Raw genomic sequence first — 14,257 nt, forward strand, 5'->3', positions numbered from 1 at the left:
TATCGCTATTTTGTGCATTTTTCCTTTGATCTTTTTTTGTGATAATTTTCATATCATGCTTCTCGCTTGATATGGAAAAATTATTGCTAGAAACTAAGGAGCCACGTGGCGTTGCTAACGAAATTGACATTGAAATTGACAACGTCGTCACAGGTAAAATAGCGATAAACAGATTATCATTGGTCATCTCAACTCGATTGCTTTTCTCACTTTCGCTGTACCAGCTCAAGCGAGAAAATCAATCTCGTTGAGATAATCAACCATAATCTATAATTACTAAACTCATACATGTAGTCAATTTTGTATACTACGAGTTGTTTATGAAAAAGATTTCTCGTGCAATGAATGATCATTAATTCCAACCAATTAAAGATTTGAGGAATTAACAATTTATTGAGATATTTCCCATCGGTAAAAATTGAAAAATGTAAGTGCGTTCTGATTGTCCATGATAATGGATATTTCAAAACATTTAAATAGTGATTCACAAACATGAACGCACTTGCGGGTCGTTAACTTGCTTTGCTTCGTCGAAAGTACGAATATATAAAAATTACAGATTTATATTTCAAATACAACGTTCTAGAACAATTAAAGAAATCATCACAATTTATTTATTGTTAGTTATTTTGTACATGTATTACTATAATGCGAACCTTGTGAAATAGCACGTGAAATCGCAACTTGGTGAATTCTTTGGAAAAGCGACGGTTCTGTTGATACATATTGTCAATTTCAAGTTCTGTTTCGACATGCATTGTAATATAGTTCACTGGACGTTAAAATTCCATCATTAATTTCGTCAAATATTGCTTTTTGTTTCTTTTTATTTTATTACATGAATATACCACAAGTTTTTCCTATGTAATCTCATTTAGATATTTAATGCAAAGAAAATTTAAAGATGAAAGTCGTATTAGTTCGATAATGCTTCAAACTAAATATAAACTGAGTATGGACTGAGAATACATGTATAACTGCCATATTCCGACATCCCCGACATTCATTTGTGTAAATGAAGAAAAGATAAACAATGGTCGGTATCTGAGTGAATCTACGTTTAAATCAAGCTTCATAAAGATATTACGGAATATTCAAGATTTACAACTTTTCTTGAATATGATTGCCAATGAAATAAACTATGGAGGAGATTTCAAATAAGCCCAATTAATTTGTGTGTGTGTACTATAACAACTGAAACCGTTATTCTGCTGTAGTGCACGTCGATCGTATCTTTAACACTGAGGAAGGCGTATGGTAACCATACTACCTTACTTAGTTCAATAGTACATAACAACCCTTTTTTTGTGTATTATACGCTCAGGAATACACATCTTACTATTTTGCGTGCTTGGTTTGGTAGTAAATGTTACGTTCGTCAACTGCATGTAGTAGTCCTTAGCCAAATGCGTGTTTTTTCTCCATCTGCAAGTCAAGCTTAATTTTGGGTCAAGTGATAGGCTATGATTTATAATTCGGCTAGTATGGATGACTTCTTGTAATACCCCCGCTCCGTATTCATTATCGTTTAAACATACATAATTCAAATTTAAGATCCTTCATTTTGCATGTAAATATGATATTTTGATTTCGGATGGCTTATAGTACAACCTGCAAAACATTTTCTTTCATGTCACCAATGGTAAACATGTAAAATGAAACAATAACTTACTATATATACCAATATAAACTTTTGTTGTATATTTATACAAACCGAAATGACTACTAGACGAGGGTGTGACACGCTCAAGTTAAAAAAATTGTGTTTCAAAGAACCAATACACCAAATTGATTTAATAGGATTCAGTTAAACATTTAAACCTGTTCAAGGAATGTATTACTTGACAAGAACAAAAAGGACAAAATCGGCTTATAATACGAAATTTGTTCAACGAATAGTACCAAGCATGTGACAAAATGACGGGTATGTAATAGAGGTATCGCAATTGCTGATGAATTGGCGGATAGTTACTGTTTGTTCAATGTTCATTGACAAGTAGCTGATGGATCATGATATTGCAAGACCAAATTAAGTTGCATGGCAGACGACAAAAGCGAAATTGTGACAAAATATATTTCCAAGTGTTATTTAGGAAGTCAAACATGTATATATATGGAAAGTAAATTGGATTATTATTTATTGAACAAAACAAAAGATCAAAACCGCTTAAAAAAATTAAACCCGGTGAATGACAATACTTGTTGTTGAATTTGGGTTTGGCTGACCTAATTATAATTACACGTATGATAATTTTTACGAAAACAAAGAAAAAGCAAGTCTGTCCAAAAATGATTGATATTTCCAAGAAAAACGTATAGTGTGTTCATTGTAAATGTAAACCAGAATGCGTATCTAGATGTTTCTACTTATAACAGTCACAAATCAAATCACTTCTAGAATTAAAAATCAGCGGTTTACCATTCATGGAATGATATTTTTTTTCAAAACTGATCGAGATGCCCTTGTAAGTTAATTCAAATTATCGGACACTTAATTTTTATAGTCACTAGAACACACCCGTGATATCGCGGGTCCGTGACTAAATTAAAGTATATAACTATGCGCAAGCCTTATTTCAGTATTATTATTGTCATCTGATAAAGTCATGCTGATTATAAGATACAGAGTTTTCTCTGCTTTCAAATCTTTGTGTTTGAACCCGTCGAACTGGAACTGTGATTAGTATTCGTTTTGTTATCTTAGTGAGTTTTACTGATTAAATTACTACAATAGGTAACAATTTGACAATGGTTGATGGAATTTAGTAGTGTCAACCCTGTGATTATGACCCGTGTAAATAACATAGTTCTAAATACACCGTTTGGTGGTGCGCCTGTCAGATGCGGAACGTACAGATAAGGTAATAGGTAGCAGGTGAATATACTATTGGTATCGGTATCGGACTCGACTCGGAACTTCTTAATTATTGGCAATATTAATTACTTGGAAAACAAAAGGGCCTGGAGTCGTGTAATTTTTAATCTACACCTGAGTACTATATTAGTTATATATAAAGTTGAATTCTTTGATTCGTCGTTTTTACGTGATGACGGCTGACAAATTTGACCTCGTAATTTTAGTATTATTATAGATTATAGATAGTTAATATCAGAGCCGTACAATACATGTATTATATCTGGGACTTTAATAAGTATAATAGTCAAAGATTATATTTTCTGTTAATGTGCATTCTTCTTTTAAAGTCTTGTTTTTCTTAAACACTTTATCACGGCCGACACTCGGCTAACCGAGAGATTGGTCGGTTAATCTATATTGAGTATGCGGCTATATCGGCGGTTGGTCTGTTAATCGGGTTGGCTAAAGTCTGTTAATCAGGTGTTATCGAGAAAATCATTGAAAGTTCAGCATGTTTCATTGCATAACTTTTTAAATTTATTTTTATCATAAAAATTATTCATGTCTCAATGTTCTGAATCCAGTGGTGTAATTATTATTTTTCTAGCTTCGATTTACGATCTATAAAATGAAAAGGCGGGTTACTCATCAATAAATTATACACATTTTACACACACAAAATGACACGTTGGTTGAATTTACTTGCATGCAGTATTTTGAACATCGAAAAAAGACAGGCATTATGTTTGTTAACCATATTGATATCATTGTGTGAAAAATCTACACGAAAATCTGTATTTTGGTGACTTAAATCAGAGACATATATACACTGGTATATATGTCTCTGCATAAATCAATCTGTATTTAAAACCTGGTCTGTTAATGGGTCGGATGTATAAACCCTGGTGTGTTAATTGGTCTGTTAAGAGTTATGAATGGCAATAAAAGTATAATTTTATTGCTATATGGGGTGTTATCGGATCAAATGGGTAGGCTCAAGACGAGCGGCTAAAATATACGGAAACAACACATGAGCAATGAAACATAAAATATAAGGAAACAACACATGAACAATGAACAATTTAGACAATGGAAATTGAAAATTGATAAAAATGGTTTCAAAAAGTGTAATATTAAAGTAATATTGATTTCATCCAAGAATGGTCGCATATATCATGTGGATTCTGTTTAATTGTCATGAATGACACTAATTTGTCATCTACATTGGTACACAAAGTATATAAATCAGAGGTAAACGTCGTAATGTAACTAAACATCAGTAAGTAAAATATATTGGGATTCTAAAATATAAAGAATACAGAAAGAATAATGAGTAAGATAAATAAAATGTAGAGAAAAGTGACATAACAATTTAAAAAATACAGAAATAAACAACACACCCAATCCGGACCCTCATGGTATACACGAGAATCTGGATGGAGACGCAGAATATAGAATAATAGATAAGGACAGTAGAGAGTAATGCATTGCTAAAAAAAGAGAGAAAAAATGATAGTTGTTTAAAAATACAGACATGAAACACCCCTGGGTGTTGAAACAGTAATGGATTGCGATGTATACTAGTAAGCTCATATTGGTGAAAAATTCTAGAAGTTTACATGCGGACAACTGCAGTTCTCCTCTGCAATTATGTAGAAAGGAACTAAACGGAATAAAATGAATTAAGACTTAAGATAACTAAATGTAGCTGTATTCGCTCCTTTCCATTTACTTCTTTAGAATGATTTGTAAACAACATATGATAAGTTATAGAAGAAAAGAATCAATTGGATGATGCTGGCGAATTAGGGTTTAATGTTCAGTGACAAATATCATGTGCATATGAGAACGATAACACGTTATATGTACCCTGTGTTGAATTAGAAAGACACTTTCAGTCGGATTTGAGAACGTGCTACTTTGAACAGACACAAAAATTAAGGCTGATTGAAAACATTAATAATAAATTCATGCATATTCCAGCGGCCAATCCATATCACGCTATATTGAAGTGACACACCCTTCAATAAAATGCAAAGCAAGTCAAAATAAAAATGCTCTTACTAGAAGTATACTGTGATTAGTATTCGTTTTGTTATCTGTTGTAATTTTTTTTTTACTCAAGAACATCTCATTCTTAACTTTTTCAATGAGAAAATATAAAGGTAGCAAAACTATTTTCGTGGCTAAATAACTCTTAACTGACACAATTTCAATTGTCCAACCCATTAACAGACTTTATTCCCTTAATTTTCACTGAAACGTGGTAGTATTCACGTTATATAACAATTATGAAATATTTACTAATGTCAATTAATTTTTTAGAACCAAAGTACTATTTTGTGTCCTTTAAATGATTTCTACAACTGTTTTTTTCGCCTTTTATTAAAAAAAAAATTGCTATGCGTATAAGCATAAATACTACATAAATGTACTTGCGCGACGCCTTTTAGATTTACTGAAAACTGCGCAGACTATCATCGGAAATGTTTGTACAGGTGGAAAATGTTCTATGAGAGATATCATTTTGTCAGACACTTTTCTTTTTTTGATTTGGTTCTTATAATATGCGAAAAATATGTATATTTAATAGAGTTTATAATAACATTAAATTGTGTGTTTTACTCTTAAGAGACGTATAACCAACCCGATTAACAGACCAATCGCCCATATAGCCGCATACTCAATATAGATTAACCGACCAATCTCTCGGTTAGCCGACTGTCGGCCGTGTTTACACCGTATATCGGGGGCACTGTCGAAAATAATCTTTCAAAGGCAAATTCAAGTTTCAACCTTTAAAACCTGTATGTCAGATAAGTTGACCACATGACAATACATGTATTTATCAAAGTTGTACAAAAGTCGAACATGCAAGAATGTTGTTGTTGTTTATAGTTAACACGTGTTTAGTTATTTATAGTAAGGTCGGTTTGAATGGGGTTTAAAGTTTCATGCACGAGTGAATTCAGGTAGTTTAAAGTCATTCGAGCCATTGCAGTTAAAGTGACCAGTAGCACATAATATACCCGCTTCAAATAACACGTGTGTTGGTATGGCTAGTTCCGAAAGGGAAGAAAGTCGACCGTCAAGACATTCTGACATTAATGTTACAGATCGAGATACTGTAACGAAGATTGCAGATATCACCTTTAACAACTTCAAGCAGTACTTTGACAGCAAAATTGGCAGCCTGAAGAGAGAACTCAAAGAGGACGCGACTACCAAATCCGAAAGAGTCGTAAAACAACTTAAATCAGAACATTCGTACAAGTTTAAGTTTAATGGTAATCAGGTCCAACATCAATTCAACTCGGATATTGACTACGAGGTATCCAGGATTAAACGCGCAGCTGAGCGTGAGGACTATTCCAAAGTCCGTGACATTTGTTCCGACATCGGAGACAAGATTCACAAGAGAAACAAATGCATTAAGATTGCCGATAAGTCGCCAGCAAGGTGGGATACCGTGAAGGAGTATATTTCTGATGACCTTGCTTCAGATTCGGAGGACGAAAAGAAAATAAGGTCGGCGGAAACTAGAGCTTTGCGTGGTAAGAAGCAGAAGGAACAAGCACGCGTTAAACGTAGGAATGGTGGGAATCCTTCAACTAGGACAGCACCCGAAGATCTTCCGTCTACTTCAAATTCTACTAGTAATCGTAATTTTCGTCCCTACCAGTATGAAAAGCAAGTCGGACCCAAGTCGACAGATCGCTGCTTCAGATGTAACGGTCAAGGACATTGGAGACGTGATTGCACAAGATACAACAAGACAACGAACGGAAATTAAAGATATAAATGATAAGTATTCTTTAAATCTTATTGATACTGAAAATCTTGGTAAAAATGAACATTTAGACATTATGCAGTTAGATTCATTTGAATATGAAAAATCTTTTCAGTCTACATCTGTGAAAGGGAGATTAAAAGAACATTTAAACTATTGGCAAGAAATTGATACAAATACATTTGTTTTAGACATTTTTCAAAACGGATATTCCATCCCGTTTATAACAACTCCACCAGTTATGTTTAACGAGAACAATAAGTCAGGTCATAATAATGCTGAATTTGTTTCAGAAGCTATTACAGATTTACTTAGAAATAATTGTATTGTACAGGTAAAATCGAGACCTCATGTTGTCAATCCACTCACTTTTTCAGTTCAAAGTTCAGGGAAAAAGAGGTTAATTATTGATCTACGTTTAGTTAAGGTTCATCATAAGGAATTGAAAAATATGGCCGTGTTTACACCTCAAAAATTACTATGAGTACAGACAAACTGGTACATCCTGGAAAGTTTTAAGGCATGGCAGGAACTAGATATATAAAAGTTATATGAAGTCTACGTTTCAGAAAATTAAAAACTTACCTGGATTTTGATGTCCATTTTTTTTCCAGTCTGCAGAATAGAGCAAAATAAACAAAACACCCGAGTTTCATTTGATACGGTCCACTCAGTTATACAGTTTAAACCTTTTAAATCACCTGTTGTTTACAGGTGTCTATTGTCCATCTATTGTCCATTTAAATCAATACTACTCACAACATTGATTATATGAGGGGAGCTTCTCAATCGTTTCACTACTTAGTTAATTTTTGCACCTTCTGCAGGAACGAAAAAAAATGGATAGCAAAATCTAGAAAAGTTTATAATTTTCTGAAACATAAAATGCATTTAAAATTTATATATCTAGTTCCTGCCATCCCTTAAAACTGTTGCAGGTGTATAGGTTAGTCTGTACTCAGAGTAAAATTTAGGGTGTAAATACGGCCATTTTAGCCAAAAGGTTATGATGAACCTTAACGAACACGTTTGGAAGAGTAAAATTAAGGTTTATGTACCCTTCTGTAGCCATTTTTGTACGAATTTTTCAAACCTCAATTTTATTAAAACTACAGATATAATGAATAATAGAGATAGGCCATTTAGTACATATTCCAAGGGGAAACTTGATGCAAAGCATTATTGTTTGCTGTTTCATTGCATTTAATAGAAAAAGAGGACTTTGTGGCACATAAATCAAGATTTTTATAGAAAATCCACAGCCTTTAATACAAAGATTTTTGTTATAAAATTTGAAACAAAAGTTACTCACTTGATTTTCTATGATGTGCTAGTGTTTATTTTTTACAAAAAGTTCTAAGCAACCTGTAAATTCCAAAACACCTTGTGCTGAGTCACTAAAGTCGAGCGCACCCTAAAAGGTGTACTTGATTTTGGCCATATTTATATTTGTTTTAACCAATAACTACATTTATAAAGTTGTTTAAAGGAAATCAATGCTAGCACTGCATGCAATAATCTTATTTCTAATAGTCATCAAATTGCCAAATATGAGAGTACAAGGATAAAGGCTGTGGATTTTCTATAAAAATCTTGATTTATTTGCCACAAAGTCCTCTTTTTCTATTAAATGCAATGAAACAGTAAAAAATAATGCTTTGCATCAAGTTTCCCCTTGAAATATGTACAAAATGGCCTATCTCTATTATTCATTATATCTGTAGTTTTGATACAATTGAAGTTTGAAAAGTTCGTACAAAAATGGCTACAGAAGGGTACATAAACCTTAAGTTTGAGGATTGGAGAGTTGCTTTGCAGTATTTTGATAGAGATAATTACACGTTTAAGTTTGATTTAAGGTCGGATTATCATCATTTGGACATTGAACAATCTTGCCATACCTATTTAGGTTTTTCATGGGAACAAAAATTGTATGTGTTCACGGTTTTACCTTTTGGATTATCATCCAGTCCTTATGTATTTATAATTACATTAGATGTAAGTTTCATTATAATACGTTATTCTGATTGGCTAACATGTTATTTCGTAAACAATTGCATCAGACAATAACATTTATCATGCATGATGACACGAGGTGCCACAAAAAAGTGCACAGGTGAATTAAATAAAACTGGATAAAAATCGTGTTTTCATGATTTTAGCTAAACAAATGTAATTATAAGTATTGAATACTTCTTTTTGAAACTTTATAGGGTTGTAAAAGCGTTGACCGTGCGTACATTTTTAGAATGAAGCGCTTCCGCGCTTCATACAAAATGTACTTCGGTCAACGCTTTTACCACCCAATAAATTTACAAAAAGAAGCATTCAATTCTTAAACAAAATGCCTTAGACCGCTAGTTAAACACTGGAGGAAATTTGGAATTCGCATTGTTTAATATCTTGATGACGGATGGGGAACGAACAGTACTTTTGATTCTTATAATGCAGATTCAAATTTTGTTTTAAAATCTTTGACAGAAGCAGGTTTGTAATAAATACAGAAAAATCTGTTTGGAGACCGTGTCAGGAGTTAATATGGTTAGGTATAATTTGGAATTCGAAAACGCACACTATTCATATTCCTGACAAACGAGTTTTAGATCTCACTCTCAGTATTGATCACGTGGTAAATAGTTTACCTTCTATTTCTGCACGAAATTTAGCTAGAATAACGGGACGTATTGTTTCTATGTCACCTGTACTAGGTAACGTAACGAGATTGATGACCAGAAATAGTTATCGTTTGGTTGAATCTAGAGTGTCATGGGATTATACATTTAAATTATCGGATCAAGATGTTATAAATGAGTTGTTATTTTGGAAAGTACATGTTTCTAAACTAAATGTGAAGTGTTTGTCGGAATATAAGATTCCTTCTGTAGTTATGTACTCTGATGCAAGCAGTTTTGCATGTGGTGCATATTCGTGTCAATTAGATGATAAAATATTTCACAAAATGTGGTCTGAGGATGAAAGGAAAAGGAGTTCTACGTGGAGAGAATTGTATGCTATAAAAAGTTGCTTAGAAACTTTTCAGTATCATTTAGTCGGGAAAGTAGTGAAATGGTTCACGGATTGCCTTAATTGTATTCACATTATTCAGACTGGAAGTTCAAAACCTGATTTACATCAGTTAGCTATGACCATATTTTCAGTATGTGTTAAAAATTCGATATATTTAGATATACAGTGGATTCCTAGAGATAAAAATGTCCAGGCTGATTCCTTAAGTAGGATTTTTGATTATGATGATTGGAGTGTGACTGATGAATTTTTTCATTTTATAGATAACTTGTTTGGGCCGCATGCATGCGATAGATTTGCGGAAAGCAATAATAATAAAATTGCTAGTTTTAATTAAGGAGGCTCGCGGGTATAAGATTTTCAGAAAAAAATTAAACATTTAATTTTCATTACAAATTTTATTAATTACCTTTAGTCGTTGTTACTTTATCATTTGGTACAAAAATCATTCCAAAAAATCAATTCGGGTTGGCCCCAGGTGACTTTTAACATGGAGATATCATAGAAAAAGCTCCAAATTATCTCCCTTTGGTGCAAAAATGTCAATTTTTGGCATTAAAATTGAAATATCTTTTTTTATCTCATCGGTGACCTATATTTTTTATTGTTGTTTTCGAATAGGCTGTACATAAACTAAATAATTGTAAAATTTAAGCGATTTCTGTAATTTAGTTCTTTTTTTATTTCGATATTACCGCTTTTTCTCCTATTAGTTCAACAGAAAAAATGGACATTAACAAAAATGTATGTTCTTTGGACGCCAGATTGTGAGCGTAAATGAACGGTGTCCCCATTTTTTTATTTCATTTTTCTATTTTGTATAAGATAAAGTTCATTTTTAGAAAAATATAGCGAAATCCTATATTAAATAAAAAAAAATGATTTAGACCCGCGAGCCCCCTGTCGAGTGATTAAACACAGCGTAGCCAACAAGTTCAGTTGGCTTAATTATAATAACCTGCCTAGTGGTTTCAATAACAACCTGTTGGTAACAGTAAAGCTAGGTGTACGTTAGTGGTCCCGAAGTGGATATATGCATCATATTTGCCATTATTATTTCAAAGTAACATGTTATGTCAACCTTACATCGCAGATATGTTAGAAGATGCAAGAGACATTTATAAACACGGATCAAATAAAAAGTCTTTATTTGGATCAGATAAATTTACAGGCAGTGTTCTTGTTGTTCGCATTGATCCTTAATGGTGTTTATATTGTACAAATAAAATTGAAGATCTCAATGAATTAGTTTTGTCAAGTATTTATAGGTATGTGAAGTTATTATTACTATTGATACAAAATAGTCGGTTAGAAAGATGAAATGAGTTATTAAAGCCACTAGCCAGGTGTTTAAAAGTAAGCCACTTGGATGGTTGGTATGATAGCCACTGGACAATTTGATATTGAAGCCACTCGTCAGGTTGCTTAAATTAAGCCATTTAGCTTGTTGGTATGATAGCCATTGACAAATTTTGTTATATTAAAGCCACGGGGCGTTTGTTTTTTGAAGCCACTGGGCAGGTTATTATTGAAACCACTAGGCAGGTTATTATAATTAAGCCAACTGAACTTGTTGGTAAGCCAAACTACACAGGCTGTTTAGATTAAGCCATTTAGCTTGCTGATATGATAGCCACTGTCAGTGAACAATATTGTTCTATTAAAGACACTGGACAGGTTGTTGAAATTAAGCATCTGAACTGAGTTGTGTTTTGAAGCCCCTGGGCTTGTTTTTTTTTTTTTTTGAAACACTGGGAAGTTTTGTGAAATTAAGGCCACTGGGCTTATGTCATTGAAGTCACTGGGATGTTAGTATATATGGTATAGAGCCACTGGGCTTGTTGATATATATATAAAAGCCACTGGGCTTATGTCATTGAAGACACTGGGCTTGTTGGAATAAAGCCACTGGGCTTGTTGGTATGAAGCCACTGGGATTGTTGGTATAAAGCCACTGGACTTGGTGTTATTATAGCCACTGGGCTTATGTCATTGAAGCCACTGGGTTTGTTGGTATAAAGCAACTGGACTTGTTGATATATAAAAGCCACTGGGCTTGTTGTTATCAGAGCCACTGGGCTTGGTGTTATTAGAGCCACTGGGCTTGGTGTTATTAGAGCCACTGGGCTTATTGGTATAAAGCCACTGAACTTGGTGTTATTAGAGGCAATGGGCTTGTGTCATTGAAGACATTGGGATTGCTGGTATGCAGCCACTGGGCTTGTTGGTACAAAGCCACTGGTCTTGTTGATATAAAAGCCACTGGGCTTGGTATTATTAGAGCCACTGGGCTTGTGTCATTGAAGCAACTGGGCTTGTTGGTATGAAGCCACTGGGCTTGTTGGTATGAAGCCACCGGGATTGTTGGTATAAAGCCACTGGGCTTGTTGGTATAAAGCCACTTGACTTGTTGATTTATAAAAGCCACTGGGCTTGGTGTTATCAGAGCCACGGGGCTTGGTGTTATTCGAGCCACTGGGCTTATTGGTATAAAGCCACTGGGTTTATTGATTTAAAGCCACTGAGCTTGGTGTTATTAGAGCCACTGGGCTTGTGTCATTGAAGCCATTGGGCTTGTTGGTATGCAGCCACTGGGCTTGTTGGTATAAAGCCACTGGGCTTGTTGATATAAAAGCCACTGGGCTTGGTATTATTAGAGCCAATGGGCTTATGTCATTGAAGCCACTGGGCTTGTTGGTATGAAACCACTGGGCTTTTTGGTATAAAGTCACTGGGATTGTTGGTATAAAAGCAGTTGGTTGGTTGTTATTGAAGCATTGAAAAATACTGGGTAAATTGTTTTACATTGAGCTGAATGTGGACTTATTAGTGTCACTGATTGAAACACTAAAAGTTATGTTCTGTTACTTAAAATACACTCTGTATGTCAGAAACCTTATTAACGGGTTATATATTTTCTTTTTGTTTATACATGTTTCAGATATGTTCCATGTTGGAAGGTGGACGGAATTTCATAAAGAAAAGGATAAGAATTTAAAAGAATTATTATTCAAATTACCAGAAATTGTTTTGAAATCTAAAGTTCAAAATACAGTCAAGAAGTATAATTATGCTTTCCGAAGTTGGTGTAAATGGTGTAAAAATTATGATTCTGTAAACAGCATGCCAGCCACCGATTATCATATTAGTTTGTATCTAATTTATTTGATGCAAAATTAGTGTTCGTCGTCTAAAATAGAAGAAGTAATATATTCTATTGCTTGGGCACATAATATAGCTGGATACAACAACCCATGTGCATCTGAGCTAGTCAAAAATGTAGCCGAAGGTGCAAAGAGGCAGCTTTCTCGTCCTTGTTCTAAAAAGGAACCCATTACACCGGAAATACTTACTCAGTTAGTTAATAGATTTGGTTCGACTGATAATCTGTTGGATAAACGAATAGTGACTATGTGTTTGATAGGTTATGCCGGTTTTCTGAGATTTTCAGAAATAGTTAATATTAGGGCATGTGATATCCATTTTCAATCTACACATATGTCTATTTTTATAGAAAAGAGCAAGACAGACAAATACAGGCAGGGAAGTTGTGTTATAATTGCGAAAAGTAATAATATTACATGTCCAGTGACTTGTCTAGAGAGCTATATTAAAGATGCTGACATAAATCTTGAAGACGATAAATTCATTTTTCGGCAAATAACATTCTTTAAGAAAGCGAATACGCATACGCTTCTTAATGATTCGAGACACATCTCATATACTAGAGCCAGAGAATTATTATTAGAAAAATTACAATCTTTAGGACTTGATAAAACTAAGTTTGGATTACACTCGTTAAGATCTGGTGGTGCTACCTCAGCCGCTAACGCTGGGATTTCTGATAGAATTTTCAAGAAACACGGAAGGTGGAAATCAGACAGAGCAAAAGATGGTTATGTAAAAGAGAACCTTAAAACACAGTTGTCTGTTTCATAAAATTTAGGAATTTAATAAATAGTCTTTTCTTTATGTTTCTCCCGTTCTTTGTGTGTCGAAAATGTGCACTTGTCTCTGCAAGTGGCGTCTCCCATGTGAGAGTTTGTGGTTATTGATAAATATTTTATATTCGTTTGAGTTTACGAATTAGAATTTAAATGTATTTATCAAAGTTGTACAAAAGTCGAACATGCAAGAATGTTGTTGTTGTTTATAGTTAACACGTGTTTAGTAATTTATAGTAAGGTCGGTTTGAATGGGGTTTAAAGTTTCATGCACGAGTGAATTCAGGTAGTTAAAAGTCATTCGAGCCATTGCAGTTAAAGTGACCAGTAGCACTTTCCTAAATAAATAATCTATTAATTTTATATTATTTATTTTCAGATTTGCTGACCTTTAGTATGTGGTAACCAGCACCAGCTGAGAATGTTCGGTGTATTTACACAAAAACATTGATTTCATTATACATATACGAATAATAAATGTGCACTTGTCTCTGCAAGTGGCGTCTCCCATGTGAGAGTTTGTGGTTATTTGATAAATATTTTATATTCGTTTGAGTTTACGAATTAGAATTTAAATTATACAATAAACATTGGTCAGGCACGACAGATTCCGATGTCAGACACGTTCCGTTACAATAG

The sequence above is a fragment of the Mytilus trossulus genome, chromosome 13 (genome assembly GCF_036588685.1).
Source record: "Mytilus trossulus isolate FHL-02 chromosome 13, PNRI_Mtr1.1.1.hap1, whole genome shotgun sequence".
NCBI lineage: Eukaryota > Metazoa > Mollusca > Bivalvia > Mytilida > Mytilidae > Mytilus > Mytilus trossulus.